This window comes from Paramisgurnus dabryanus, chromosome 21 (genome assembly GCF_030506205.2).
Source record: "Paramisgurnus dabryanus chromosome 21, PD_genome_1.1, whole genome shotgun sequence".
In the NCBI taxonomy this organism is placed as follows: Eukaryota; Metazoa; Chordata; class Actinopteri; order Cypriniformes; family Cobitidae; genus Paramisgurnus; species Paramisgurnus dabryanus.
The window spans coordinates 28,310,563-28,327,066 of NC_133357.1; the positions used below are offsets into that span (position 1 = coordinate 28,310,563).

At 42.6% G+C, this 16,504-nt stretch overlaps 1 protein-coding gene across 1 annotated transcript in view; it reads right to left on the reverse strand.

Annotated features, from left to right (window-relative positions):
• LOC135775928 (alpha-2,8-sialyltransferase 8F-like) overlaps positions 1-16,504 on the reverse strand; it is a 1,056,838-nt gene that overhangs the window by 154,035 nt on the left and 886,299 nt on the right. The gene's annotated exons all lie outside the window — the stretch shown is intronic.

Here is a 16,504-nt window from a genome sequence, read left to right on the forward strand (position 1 = left end):
GGTAGTGGAAGGTTTCTTGAGAAGCAAACAGGTCTACCCAAGCGGCTTCAAAATGCCTCCAAATCAACTGGACCGCTTGGGGATGGAGTCTCTATTCACCCAAAGGTTCTGCTTATGAGAGCTTGATAGCCACACGATTGAGTGCCCCTGGGGTATGGATAGAACAAAGCGACCTCAGATGCTTCTGACTCCAGAGAAGATGGCGGGTGAGTCACTGTGACAATATTGTCAGTATGGACTAGTACATCTTTGCCTGTAATTACCTTTTCATGTGGTCCAGTGCAAGATGTACTGCCAGCAACTCAACGCAATCGGTGTGCCAATGCAGATGGGGACCCATCTGAACCCCTAATACTGCATGCCATTTTTGTGGCCCCCCATTTCGTGGTAGAGGCATCTGTAAACACAAAAGTAAGCCTGGACACCTGCTCCAGAGGCACTCCTGTCCGGAGGAAGGATGGGTCCATCTACGGGGTGAAAGTTAAACAACAGGTCGGTGTGATTTTCACCAAGTGAGTGCCATGTTGTCACGTCAATCTCAGGACTCGTAAAGCCAGTGTTAAAACGGTCTCATATAGAGCAACCCGAGTGGTGTTACTGCCACCATGGCTGTCATATACCTCAGGAGCCTCTGAAATAATTTCAGTGGGACCGCTGTCTTGCATTTGAATGAATTCAAGCAGTTCAACATCAACTGAATATGTTCCTCTGTGAGGCGCACTGTCTATTTGACAGAATCCAGCTCCATACAGAGTGTCATGACTCTGTTCTGTGTTCCTCTGTGTATAGACTCTTATTTTGAAGTCCTGTCCTTGTCTGCCATGTTTTGTAGTTCTGTGTAGTTTTTTTTTATTGGTCTGCGTGCTGATTGTTCCCCCAGGGTACACATTTCCAAAAAAAAATTTTGGGGGGGGGTAGTAGGCAGCAGGCTCCGTGGGCTGGAGAATCAGGACAGTCACGGAGACCTGTGTGCACTGCTGTTACTCTGTCCAGTCCTGTTCTTACCGTTACAGAACCGGTTCACAAGATGGCTGCTGACATGCCGGTATCTGCTCCCAAGATGGTCGCCGCCATGTCTGCACCTGTTCACAAGATGGTCACCACACCAGAGCCACTTCACAAGATAGCTGTCAAACTCAAGCCACTTTACAAGATGGCTGCCACACCCGAGCCTGTTCACAAAATGGCCGCCTATACAGCGTCTATGGTAACCTTCAGGACCATAAGGTTAGTTTCCAGTCTGACAGATACTCCCCATTAGTGTCAGTATGGACAGCTGGTGTTCCTACTCCTGTGGTCTTCAGTTCCGTGGAACAGATGGTATCTGAGGTATGTCCTTTGACTTCTGTGCTTCCTGTATTTGCCATGGCTCTGTGGTGTGTGTGGCCTGCTTTCTGCCCTTATGTTCAGCAAGATGTCTATCAGGCCCATGAACCTGAGTTCCATGCACTTCCTGTCATGGATGAAAGATACAAACCTGAGCCTCCTGTACTCCCTGTCATGGCTGAAAGGTTTGAACCTCAGTCTCCTGCACTTCCTGTTTTGGCTGAAAGGTCTGAATTCGCGTCCCCTGAGCTTCCGGTCTCGACCAAGTTAGCTGATCCTAAGTTTCCTGAATTTTCTGCCCTGACCATAAAGTTGACTGTTAACTATTTCTGAGTTCCCTGAGTTTCCTGTAAAGTCCGAGATGGTTAATCCTGGGTTTTCTATGTCCTGTAGGTCAGCCAACATGGGCGCTCTCAAGCTCCACAGACTCTAGCCGTTTCTCAATGTCAAAGAAGGACTGTTCCAATGTCGAGGATCCTCGAAATTTCAGCCAAGGACTGAGTCCTTCTTTCGAGAAATATCCCATATACAGGAAAGAATGCATATGTGTATCCTTCGTGCTCTTCACGCGCTGAAATCACCCACAATCCTATGGCCGCAGCACCGAAAGCACACCTTTCATTGACGCTTGCTAGCCTGTTCCATTTAACATGTTCTCCGAATGCTTAAGAGGAGCCTCGCCTAGCCTCTGATGGAAGTGACTTGTAAGGACTAGTCCTGCCGAGGAAGTATCCTTGACATTGAGAAACGGCCTCAGCGCTAGAAGCTATAAGAGCATCACATTTGCGTAGTGGCATAATGATAAAAGTTTGTTTCCATAACTCTTCAAATCGATATTAAATGACATTGATGCGGCTTATGGTAATATGATACATAGCAATGATTATTAAATAAAAAGTAGATTAATTTGATACTAGACAAGACATGAGTTTAAGATCACGTTGAATAATAATTTCGTACCTAAGATATAAACCATGCTACAGTGAACAAAATTTAACTAAAGTGTTAACACACAGTTACATCACATATACACCATCATGCAGTAAAGGGATATAAAATATATATACATTTAAACAGCTCATTGTGATCTTTAAACGTGGTTTCATCAGAGACCTATAGTCTGCGCCCCCTGCTGTGTCTCTGGCGATTGTCGTTCGATCGGCTCTCAGGTTTCTCTGGTGGAATTGCTTTGAACCTCCTTTGACGACTGCATTTGTTTTAATTGTTACCCATTTTACAACCTTGATAGGTGATAGAGATCTGGGTGATTGTGTTATCAGGACACAGGGTTGTCTAAAGTCACAATTTTAGAGCTGTTACGATCCAGACGCCAAATGGCCTCGATCTGACTCTGAGCCATCTGTTACACAGCATATGTAAACCAATGATGTACTTTGAGTAACAGTCATAGGAATACTTACCGGAAGTGTCGTTGAGGGAGATCGCCAGCGTCTGGTACCGATGGTGTGAAGAGGATCCGACAGCTAAAAGGAGAAGGAGACAAAGGAAGAGTGTTATCATTACTTGTGAGTAACTCTGGACAATTGTATAGCACATCATTTTGGAGAGTACACTATCCAGCGTGTGTTGTGAGCTTCTAGTAAACAGGATAGCGGCCCCACTGTAGAGAGGAGTTGTGGGTGAGCCGGGGAGCACGAGTACAGGAAGACGCAGGGGGTCGCAACAGCAATTTTCATATTTCGTCCCTCCGCTGCAAACAGCGTCCAACGAATCCCAGGACAAGTCCTAGTCAACCGTGGTTCTGACCTTATTTCACTTAGAGTGTGTGGAGTGCAGTGGGTGAGTCCTTGTCTTTGCCGTGAGTGTGTACACTTGAAACCTTGCAGTGTTATGCTGTGTTTGTGTCGTCAGTAGCCAGTTCTAAGCTGGATGAGTCGAGGTGAAACCAGTGGACGTTGAGGCTGGTGAAGTGTCATCTTAAGTCATATGTCATTCGCGACTTCCTGCATGGAAACCCTATATTGACGTCCTGCAAGACATCTTGTATCTTCCTGTCCCAGTGGAGGCAGTGGTGAATTAAACAAGTAAGAAAGACTGGTGTGAGTAAAGCGGAAAGTATATATATATGCAAGGAGAAAGCTTGACTGCTGTAAATTAGCCATGTGGATAACCTTACCTGTTGTGGAGCCCTTCAAAGGTTCGCCCCTGTCTAGATCTCTTGACCCGCAAGCGGAGGAGAGGAGAGGGAAGCGTTCGGCTCGGCACGACAGTTCCAACTTTTACCGCCGTCCAGGAAACCTCCACGTAGGCCAGTGCCAAGACGCTTTGCAAACCTAAGGTCTGTAAGCTCCATTTACTTACTGTACTGCAGTCTATTCATCGTAAGTCCACCGCCTAGGGAGAGTTATGTCATGTGAAGTACCCGCTGCTGTTGAGAAATCATAGGACCAAAGTAAAGTCCCAGTTATCTGTAAATTACTTACCTCCTGCCTTAGGTTAGGAGCCAGTAGATTGAATTGTGTGTTGCCTGGAGCCACAGTAAAGCCCCAGACATCTGTGAGAATACTTACCCTCTGTCTAAAGCTAAGAGCCAGCAGATTGAGTATGTATGCAACCTGAAGTAACCGTAAAAGTCCCAGTCATCTGTAAATTACTTACCTCCTGCCTGAAGCTAAGAGCCAGTAAATTGAGTTGTGTGTTGCCTGAAGCCACAGTAAAGCCCCAGACATCTGTGAGAATACTTACCCTCTGTCTAAAGCTAAGAGCCAGCAGATTGAGTTTGTATGCAAGCTGAAGTAACAGTAAAAGTCCCAGTCATCTGTAAATTACTTACCTCCTGACTGAAGCTAAGAGCCAGTAAATTGAGTTGTGTGTTGCCTGAAGCCACAGTAAAGCCCCAGACATCTGTGAGAAATACTTACCCTCTGTCTAAAGCTAAGAGCCAGCAGACTGAGTTTGCATGAAATCTGAAGTAACAGTAAAGATCCCAGTCCCCTGTGAAGTACTTACCTTTGTCCGTAGCTACAAGCTACCAGATTGTGTTGTACGCCACCAAAGTGAAAGCAGAGTGAGAGTGAAGCCCCAGTCACCTGTGAAGTACTTATTTTTGCCCATAGCTAAGAGCTACCAGATTGTGTTGGGTGCCACCAGAGTGAGAGTAAAGCCCCAGTCACCTGTGAAGTACTTACCCTTGTCAATAGCCAAGAACTACCAGATTGTGTTGAACACCACCAAAGTGAAAGTAAAGACCCAGTCATCTGTGAAGTACTTACCTTTGCCCATAGCTACGAGCTACCAGATTGTGTTGTGTGCCACCAGAGTGGGAGTAAAGCCCCAGTCACCTGTGAAGTACTTACCTTGGTCCAAAGCTACGAGCTACCAGATTTTGTTGTGTGCCACCAAAGCGAAAGAAAAGACCCAGTCATCTGTAAAGTAATTGCCTGTGTCCCTAGCCAAGAGCCACCAGGTTGTGTTGTACGCCACCAGAGTGAAAGTAAAGACCCAGTCGCCTGTGAAGTACTTACCTGTGTTTTCACTGCAGCTCGAGTGACTTCCCTCTTGCAGTACTTACCTGTGCCTCCATCTAGGGAACCAGTGGAACACTCACACCAGCAACCTCCCGTATTTCCACCCGACGGGCGGGGTCGAGTCCAACAGTCAGGAGAGCTGTCCCCCCGACCGCAGGACGAGTAGGAACATCCCTGTTGGACCAACTGGGGTTGTGCACGTACAGATTCAAGTATCGATACTTGCTCCCTTAAATACTCACCCTCTGTTCTCCCTACGCCCAGGAAAAAGGCGAGAGCCCCGGGATTGGTGCCCTGCAACCAGAAAACCGAAAAGCCAGTGAATGAACTGTTAAGGTCGCAAAGAAAGGAGAGGAAACGAGAAAGGAACCCCCTGAGACCTACCTGCGACTGAGTCACAGAGACTCAAGACTGTGTCCTCCAATCCGTTGGATTTTAGCTTCCCTTTCCCCCTTCCCTTATTCTTTTAAGTATATGAATAAAGCTTGTTTTAATTATACATACCCAGTGTTGGGAACGTTACTTTAAAAAAGTAATTAGTTATAGTTACTAATTACTTCTCCCAAATAGTAACTGAGTTAGTAACTCCTTTACATTATTATAAAAGTAATTAATTACCAGGAAAAATAATTACTGCGTTACTTAAAAAAAAAAATATTTCAAACAACTTGAATGCCCCTTACAAATTAAATATGTTAAATTAATAAAATGGATACTAAAGAGAAATCACTAATTTTGTGGCAGCATGTGACGATGTGAGGTGCTTTATTAGATCAAAATTACTTGCCACAGATGTGGAGAGACTTTTTCTTCATGGGCATAAGTTGCACATTACACAAACATTCTTGCCTTTCACCTCAACAATGGAAAAGAAGTGCTTTATACTTCGTGTTTGCGACCGCTACCTTTGAGCTTGTTGTACTTGCCATCGCCCTGTCGCCGGTGTTTTCGGAGTGATTGATGCGCGATGACCGGGCTGCATGGCAGTGCTTTGAGATGGGGCACAGGCAGCAGCAGCACCGCTGCTCGTTGAGAGGACAAAACGACGCGTATTTTCATGTCAGTCTACAAAAGTCTCCAACCACGCCAGAAAAGATAGCTAGATTTGTCCTATAAAGTCGCTAAAGTGATAGAAAGTTGCTAAATCTAGCGACAAAGTGACCAAGTTGCTCAGACTTTTTAACACTGCTGCTCGCTCCTCTGACTTGGACTGCGCGTGTGGGCGGGCCTTTTTGTGAACTCTGCCTCTGGTTGGCTACCGATGGAAATTAAGCCAATCATCATTCGTTATGTTTCTCACAACACACACAAGAGAAAAACGGTGTTTGGCTGAGGGAGTGAGCATACGCGGCTGAAAATCACTACAGTAAGATCAATTTTAGTAACGCGCCGCATTTTAATGTCAGTAACGATAACGGCGTTATAACGGGGAAACAGTAATTTATTTGATTACTCGTTACTGAAAAAAATAACGCAGTTACTAACGCCAATTACTTATAATGCCATTATTCCCATCACTGTACATACCTTCTCTCGTGTGTCTGGTAATTGGGGTGTCTTTGGGAACTCCTCGAGGTGGAAACTAGGAAGGGGCGTGACTCGTAACATCTGTGGTCCGCTCCGACCTGTGACACTGATGTATTACACATAAGTCCAGCAGTAAACGAGTCAGCACATTTTTTTATTGTACATTTTGTCAACATATATTTTTGTATTATTTATATTTTACTCTTGATTTAGATCTTAGAAAAGAAATGATTATGTGGTTATTGATAATCATTTAAACAACACGATAATAAAATTTATTTATTAATTTACATTCTTAAATATACAGTATTGTGCAAAAGTCTTAAGGGATCGTTATAGTTGTGCAAAGGTCCTACTGTGTAGCCGTGACAGCGTAGGTTCCACGTCGGTTTTCATTTATATTTTTGCGCTGTCATCCATGTTGACGTGCAAACATGCGCAGACCGCTGGTAGGCAGTAAACACAATAGTAGCGTGACCGTAAAAGAAGAAGAAAGTTGGCAAGTTAAAAACAACAAAGAAGAAACAGCAACTTGTTGTGCATGATTTGAGAAGACCAGCAATGATGGAAGTAAATAAACAGCGACTTTTGTTGCAGTTTGAGTTAAATAACTTGGCTCATCTTTGTTTTTACTGTCGCAAACGGAAATACCTATGACGCAGTTTTTTACCTGACGGGAGGGGTTTTGGTGGACCAATCACAGTGCTTGCGGTCCGCGTAGAACTGACGCGCTGTTAAAAATTTTGAGAGGTGCACGTCAGGCTACGCACAGGCTACGGATAACCTACGGCATAGATATGGCGTAGAGTTTACGAATGACTATAGACCCCTTCAAGGTTTGTAAACATTGAATGACTATCGGGTGCGCGCGCAGCATGGGGTCAAACTGTTCATACAATCGAGGCTTTAAAATTTAATCTAACAGGGCTGAAAAATGTAGACTTACCTCAAATGAAGTGAGCACTACAATCACAAGCCTCTTTGATATTTGTATTGTTCCAGTCTGCACGTTAATAGCTTGCAGCCGCAGATGTTGTATTTTTTTGTTTTTGAGATTCTGCATGAATCGCGAAAACTTAACGGAAGACCTGGCGCGATTTTCAGAGCCCACGACGTAAGTAGGCATTTTTACGATACCGAATAACACGCAACTCAATCTGCTGTAATTACTTTTCTGACCCCGACATGCACAGTGGGAACCGCCTGTGACGTGAACCGTGAAGGGGTCTATAAATCGGGCTTTAGGCCACCATGCCACAATTAGAATAGTTGTTTTTGCAATGCTGCTTAATAGAATACATCCAGAAAATACAGGAAATTTGTATCTATTAAAAACTGCATAAAAATTAAAACTGAAGTGTCAAGTTTTTAGGGTAAACTCCCCTTCCACTTAAGCAATAGCAGGAAACTGCAGGATCTCTTAAATCTAAATAAAATTAAATCCTAATTACTAATTTTAAAGAAATTAGTCTTTTTACTTCATTCTGCTCAAAAACGCTCAAGATGTGATTTGTGCCAAGAGAGGTCACACTAAACACAGACGATGCCTAAAGAAGACATTTAGTGCTGAAAATTTAATTTTTTGTAAATATATCCTGTATTTTCTGTTTGTATCTTAAAATATATTGAAAAATAAATATGGATGGACATTAAAACTTCTAAAACAACAAGTCTGGTGGTGGTGGCCTTAGACTTTTGCACAGTATTGTAGCTTATAAGCAATTATCTTTATTTAACTAAATTATTATTTTTTTCATAAATAATAAATTTATTTAGTAAATTGGTATGCTGTGGTTTGTGGACCTTCTCTGGACTCGGACTCGAACTTCTCTGGTCTCGGTCTTGACTCGGACTCGACCTTCTCTGGTCTCGGTCTTGACTCGGACTCGACCTTCTCTGGTCTCGGTCTTGACTCGGACTCAACCCTCTCTGGACTTGGTCTTCACTCGGACTCAACCTTCTCTGGTCTCGGTTTTGACTCTGACTCGACCTTCTCTGGTCTCGGTCTTGAATCGGACTCAACCCTCTCTGGACTTGGTCTTGACTCGGACTCAACCCTCTCTGGACTCAGTCTTGACTCGGACTCAACCCTCTCTGGACTCGGTCTTGACTCAGACTCAACCCTCTCTGGACTCGGTCTTGACTCAGACTCGACCCTCTCTGGACTCGGTCTTGACTAGGAACTCAAGCCTCTCTGGTCTCGGTCTTGACTCGGACTCAACCCTCTCTGGACTCGGTCTTGACTCAGACTCAACCTTCTCTGGTCTTGACTCGGACTCAACCCTCTCTGGACTCGGTCTTGACTCTGACTCAACCCTCTCTGGACTCGGTCTTGACTCGGACTCAACCCTCTCTGGTCTCGGTCTTGACTCAGACTCAACCTTCTCTGGTCTCGGTCTTGACTCGGTCTTGACTCGGACTCAACCCTCTCTGGTCTCGGTCTTGACTCGGACTCAACCCTCTCTGGTCTCGGTCTTGACTCGGACACAACCCTCTCTGGACTCGGTCTTGACTCAGACTCAACCTTCTCTGGTCTCGGTCTTGACTCGGTCTTGACTCGGACTCAACCCTCTCTGGTCTCGGTCTTGACTCGGACTCAACCCTCTCTGGTCTCGGTCTTGACTCGGACACAACCCTCTCTGGACTCGGTCTTGACTTGGACTCAACCCTCTCTGGTCTCGGTCTTGACTAGGGGTGGGCGATATCTCAATATTTAAACTATATCAATATATTTTAAAACCGCGAAATGGATTTTGACATATCGTATATATCGATATAATGTTTATATTAAATTCTGATTTCGCTTCTTTGCTTTCTCTGTATGCTGTGCTCGCCCCTGCCTCCTTGCTTTCGTTCCCCCTCCCCTCGCGTGTTGTCTCATTTAACATGGCGGCGCCCGTCACGGAATCAACACTGGCCACCACGAATAGATCTTCCATGATTCCCATTTACATGTATATTTTACTGTTTAAAACGGCTTAAATTCATTGTTGCACGCGCTCAGCGCGCCCCCCTCTTTCTCTCTCTCTCTTTGCGTGAAGAGGTGGCAGTGCTTTAATGTCCGTTTGTCCGTATTCTTTCTTTTTCGCGTAAATGTCATCAGTCATGGATGTTACTGACAGAGAAGTTTATCATGACTAAACAAAGGTTAGCAGTAGTGCTTCACACACACACACACACACACACACACACACACACACACACACACACGTTTTCTTGATGTGAGAGCTTTCTCTCTCCATATGATGCGGCTTGCAAGCGCACGTGTTCTGTAGTTTTCTGTGTAACAACAACAGTGTTTTCTCTCATATTTAACCCATTTACTCCTAAAACGCCTAAAACCTATGTTATTCCAGGATAAATACCCTTATCTCCTGAGGGTTTTCAGAAAACAATACTAGGAATTGTCAACGTCTACCAAAAACTTAATATCTGAAGTTGAGTTGTTTTATTTTTGAATAAAAAGAAGACAATATGTATTTTCTTATTTTATAGTTAAAGTATAATTTTTGTATATATTTTTTTAAATGTTGCAGAAGCACTTTGTTCCTACGTGAACTACCTCTTTGCACTTCAATAAAAAAGCCCTTGTGGATTTTGACATATTTGTTTTGCAGTATTTTTTTGGGGGAGGATATTTTTCATTCATAGTTCATCTCGATATATATCGTCTACCGATATATATATATATAATATATATATATATATATAGGCCTATATATATATATATATATATATATATATATATATATATATATATATATATATATATATATATATATATATATAAATATATCGAGATATAATTTTCGCTCCATATCGCCCAGCCCTAGTCTTGACTCAGACTCAACCCTCTCTGGACTCGGTCTTGACTCAGTCTTGAATGAGCTGGTCTCGAATACAACACTCGCACGTGTTAGTGGATGCAGATATATTAGTGGTGGGTTTTCTCAGAGGGGCTATGCATCTTAAGGCACACACTGGGATTTGTGGGTGGTGTTGGAAAGTCTGTGTCCAGCCTTTTATGACTAACTGGAGCAAGCAGATATGAGAAATCTTTATATGAAAATTGATTTTCTTTTAGAAGAGTTGATGAGTTGCATGGGCTTTCAGTGAGTCCACAGTGTCTCAGAAGGTGGCCAGAGGTAGCCTGGTCCAACCAGACTCCCATACATTCATTTCATTTGTACAGTGAGTCTGGCTCCGCTCCATTGCAAAGCGTTACTTCTGTTAAGGAGGGTCCTCTGTTGAAGTTTAAAACTATTGAATCTGCCCAGAGTCACTCTGAATCTGCCATAACCAATCGCTAACGTTTGGTCGTTACGTATGTCACTCAGTCTGGCGCACGACCTCAATGTCATCGTTCTTAGCCACCCCCCTCTGTTCGCTGATTGGACCTGCAGATTTTTGCCTGAGAAAACGAAACTGTACACAGCAGTCCCAGACATTGTACTGAAGCGAAATGAAAATTAAGCGGAAGCACGTAGGAGGGCGGAGCCAGGCTAGGCCAGAGGGCCACTTTGGCTGAATCTAGCTTTGCAGACAAAGGTTTTTTCAGTGCTGTTTGCAAATCTAGCTTTAGGATCAAAGCCTGATTTGACAGAGAAAGTTGATGATCAACAAAACCTGATCGCATTGCTATGGTTATGTCAATTTGAAACTAATCCTAGACTGTTTGTGTTTACATAAAAGTGCTAACATATAGTTAAAATTAATTTAATTTCATTCACATGTATAACTTTATTACACCCCAGACTCTGGGATAGTCTATTGTTATATGGATTTTACCTTAAGGGCATCATTTATAGATGAAACGAATGCATGTCATAATGTCAGCACGCCTTAACTTGGAACAAACTCCAACGACAGGAACACTTTAACTAGAATTCTTCCTTGTAAAAATAAAGCCCCACCTAATAAACTGTGTGAATAACATTACAGCTGAACATAAATTTTTTTATTGATGTCACACAAATTTACTGCCAGAGATTTTCCTGGATTCCTGAAATCAGTCACATGATATATGTATTGCGTGTGTTTGTGGAGGGAAAGATTTCAACAATCTGAACGGATCCTATAGTGCAAACAGCCGCAGCACCCTTCTGCTTAAATGACCAAAATTGATTTAATTCCTTTGATTTTCCACTAAATTCTTAAGGGGATCGCACACCGGCCGCGCCGTTCTAAATCAACTGAACACATTGTTTTCTATGAGTATACGCACACCTGTCCGCGCTGCCAAGCTGTGACTCAGGAAGTTGCTCAAATCCCTGTCGCGCCACACAGCGCCACTCACATAGTTTAACATTAAATAACATCATATTTGTCCCAAATCATTAATGATTAACATTGGCTGCTAACGTATATTTTGCATTTTGAAGTAGACGATATCTGACGAAGCTCGCTCTATTTAATGTGCACTTCCGCTTTACAATACCTCCGAGTTCTCCTAGGCGTGACGCGGCGCTGCATGGCGCTGAGCTGCACGGCGCTGAGCTGCACGGCCGGTGTGCGATCTCCTTTAGACAGTTCCAGGCCAAAAGTATTCAGGGCTCGTGCCCTAGCGACACATCTGGTGGATTATTCAGTCCATTAGAGATCAGCTTCACATGTGAGGTATGGCTCTCTAATATTTAAAGTGTTTGAACTGAGAATTTTAACCAATGCAGACAAGCTCTTCTGTGTCAGAACAGTCAGTTAACCTAGATAAGACTTTACAATAAGGTTGTATTTGTTAAGATTAGTAAGGTTGTATTTGTAAAGCTTACAGCAATGTAGTTTTTTAGCATTTATAAGTCTTTGTTAATGTTAGTTAATGCCAGGGGCAGTTGTTAATGTTAGTTCTTTGTACATTAACTGTCAAAACTTTGTTGCACATTCATCGTTTGAAACATGTTGGTTTTACAACATAGTTGATGATGTCACGTGGGAGGTGAAGTACTAATTAATCTGAACAAATCGATTTAATGTCAGATTATTGCTGTAAATATCATATATTGCATCGGAAGACTGCTTTTTTACCGTGATTTAGTTATCTGTTGTTTATTTTCAAGATATTCAATTAATGCGCAAGTTCCCTCTTACGTCACTCCTCCCAGGGATTCCCCTGGGTCTAAAAGCTTGTAGGTCTCCGCACATGTGCAGTTTTCAAATGCAGCACTTTAATTCAAGCTCCAGCCCAGTCAGCTACAGTAATAATAAACCTCTTGAGTCTGCCAAGTCAATGTTAAAACAATGTGCTATAGAAAGATATATCTTTCCACTAATAGCACAATGATGTTATCACGCTGGGCTTAATGCAAATGCCAGTAAAATGTCTAAAATGCCAACAACATACAACATAAATACACATAACTGTAATACCTTCACAGGAATAAAAGTGGGTTTTCCTACCAACATACAGAAACCACGTCTCCCATCCGGCAGATCAAAGTGTCAACACTGAATAAAAATGTAATTACTGTAGAAAAACATCTCTATTACATGAAACATTAAATCAACATCATTTACCTACAAAACAGGAAGTCACTCATGATGTAAACAATCAAATTCAACTTGCCAGGACACCACCCTCGCAAAACAAATCAATCACTCTATACAACCAGGAAGAGCACCGAACATACACCAGCCTTCCAGTGAAACAGTGTAATTACAAACATAAGTGTTACAAATTTCTTTATTACAAAATGTTTTATTACAAAAAAAAACATACCTCCACCAGAAAGCAGCAAAACACCAGAAAGCGGAACCCAGAGTGAGCTAAGAAAATGATGCAGCATCCTGTATCCCTAGCAAAGCTTTTATATACACTCACTCAATGCGCTCATTAATAATGGGCATGAACCTCTACACTTCCCTGAATAAGCTGCACAACTCAACACAATCATACTAGAGTCAAAGGTGTGTGCAACTTCCAGAACCAACATCTCTCAACACTTCTCATTTATCACAACAACATCTGGTGTATAAGAAGACAGGTGTGAAAAGATCCCAGTTACTATTAAAAGACTGAAACATAGATGAATTTACACAAAAATGTTTGAAGGTGGAAGATAGTTCGACGTGTCTTTCACTATAAAGTCCACTATTCTGTCGTGTCATGCCCTTGTAAGCATGACAGCCATTCAAGATATGTGGCAATATTTTAGTAATCTTTTCTGTGGTGTGATACAAACAATGAGGAACATGAGTGGTTGGAAACAAGATAGAGAAATTGAGTCTAGTAGGAAGGACTTGTAATCTGGCTTTTACTATAAAAATACAAATGTTATTATTTAGAACAATGTTCCTAAGAAAACAGAATGATCGACAGACAAAAGTTTCAATCCAGCTCAATTAAACCATATGTGGCTGTTGCCCTGACGTAAGTAATGATATCCTCTGACACCTTCACAGTCCTATGAGTAAGACCGCACCCACTCTGGTCCTGCCAATCTGACCAGAGACCAAAACCAGCAGAATGAGTATCAAGTTTCCCACCGGGTTTTCTGTTAAAACCAAAGAAAGGGGGGCTCTGACTCCCCAGCCAGCGGTACCTTTGGGTCTTCTTAAAGGGAAAGTTCAGCCAAAAATGATATTAAACCCATGATTTATGCTATGTCCACACGAAGCCGGTGCATTCCCTATCCGATCATTTTTTTTCCTTGCTCTAAAAAAATTATCTGTAAACACGAAACCACTGAAACCGACTGAAAGCGGTGTAGTATATATGCCGGACCAGTATGTGGCGCTGTAATTCTGCCACAGATATACACTATACACGGAGAAGAAGACTTTGAGCATGCGCATAACCAACGTATGGTGTTGTCCATTATCGCTTGTTGGTCACCACAATTGCATAGAAGCAATAGATTTTGCTGTAATAAAGCTAGTAGGCTTTAGTAGCTTCTGTAGCACGAACACAATCACATAGTCCGCCGTTATTGTTGTTGCTGTTACGTGTGACGCTTCCGACACGTGATGTGATAACGTTTTCGCTTCACAAAATATACGGATTGGCTGTACAGACGAAACCGCAAGGGTGTCGGTTTCAGATTTATCCACTTTAGGACCCGGTTTCAAAAAATAGCGGATTCAGTCTCCCAAAACGCCGGATCCATGTGGATGAAACGCCAATACGATAACAAATTTATACGTATACAGTGATACGCGTCTACGTGTGGACAGCCGTGTGGATAGATGCAAACAAGGAAGGCCGGTGTGTGTAAATATCAAAAGATTCAGAAAAATTAGTTACAGCCCACTAAACATTAGACGTCTGATGGGCCTGCAGATATTGTCTACATTGCGTCCATCGGTTCAAGACCAATTCTGGTCGTCCGCACGACGTGCAAACTAGGTTAGCTATGTGGACGTCTAACCATGACCCCACTTAGATGTCAATATGCAGTTCAACTTTTGAACACCTAACTAGGTAACTTTTTTGGACATCTAAGACATGCAGAAAATTGACATTAAATGCTGTAATGGAGATGTTGGTCACATGACAACTGGTGACATGACTTAATGAATGTTTACTGCTTTCATCTGTTGCTGTGTTTGTTTGTGACACTCTCCCTGAGGAAGGCATGGTGTTAGTGAGACCAGCAGGGGGTGCTCACCCTGTGGTCTGTGTGGGTCCTTACACCCCAGTATAGTGACGGGGACATTATACTGTCAAACAGCACCGTCCTTCGGATGAGATGTTAAATCGAGGTCCTGACTCTCTGTGGTCATTAAAAATCCCAGGATGTCCTTCGAAAAAGAGTAGGGGTGTGCCCCGGCATCCTGGCCAAACTTGCCCATTGGGCTACTAATCATCCCTCATACTAATTGGTTATATCACTCTCTCTCCTCTCCACTAATAAGCTGGTGTGTGGTGAGCGTTCTGGCGCAATATGGCTGCCGTCCCATCATCCAGGTGGATGCTGCACATTGGTGGTGGTTGAGGAGATTCCCCCGTTCATATGTAAAGCCCCAGATAGCACACGTACGTCTCAGATACGTCTTGTAAAGATCTTTACATCTGCTGACGATCGTCTTTGAATAATACGTCTTCCATATCTCTACAAGACGTATTTAAGATCTTAAAAAATTCTAAATCCTACCTGCCTGCAATGCATCTCCGTTTGGTCTTGAATCCGATCAAACGCAGACGAATCAGCAAAGACCTCCAACTCATTTCAGGGGCTGTCCACACGGAGACGCGAATCACTGTATACGCATAAATTTGTTATCGTATTGGTGTTTCATCCACACGGATCCGGCGATTTCAGAGAGTGAAACCGCTATTTTTTGAAACCTGGTCCTAAAGTGGATAAATCTGAAACCGACACCCTTGCGGTTTCGTCTGTACAGCCAATCCGTATATTTTGTGAAGCGAAAACGTCATCACATCACGTGTCGGAAGTGTCACACGTATCAGCAACAACAATAACGGCGGATTACGTGATTGTGTTCGTGCTACAGAAGCTACTAAAGCCTACTAGCTTTATTACAGCAAAATCTATTGCGTCTATGCAATTGTGGTGACCAACAAGCGATAATGGACAACACCATACGTTGGCTATGCGCATGCTCAAAGTCTTCTTCTCCGTGTATAGTGTATATCTGTGGCAGAATTACAGCGCCCCATACTGGTCCGGCATATATACTACACAGCTTTCAGTCGGTTTCAGTGGTTCCGTGTTTACGGATTATTTTTTTAGAGCAAGGAAAAAAAATGATCGGATAGGGAATGCACCGGCTTCGTGTGGATATAGCCTCATTTTTTAAATAAATGTCTTGTTTAATTGTTTTAAAAATATAGTCAACATGTTTTTAAGGGTTGGCATTAATTTTGAAGCAAAAAATATAATTAAATATAATTAATAAAAGCCCATATCACGTATAATAAAAAACAATGTAGACATTTTGCGTTTAATCCAAAACGTTAAAAAGGCACTTACCGTAGATAAAGCACCATGCACAAGAAAAGGTGATCTCATACTCTTTCTGACTACAAAATATTAACAAATACAAAACACACAAGAACATCATTGCCAACAGCCACTGCCCCTCTGACTGTTTTATCAGTCTGAAATGAAAAAAGTTATACATTTAATTAAATAAAACAATTGCCAACAAGCTGATTATCTTAAGGTGACCCTGCTTACTGCAATTCCTGCTTATTATAATTACTGGGT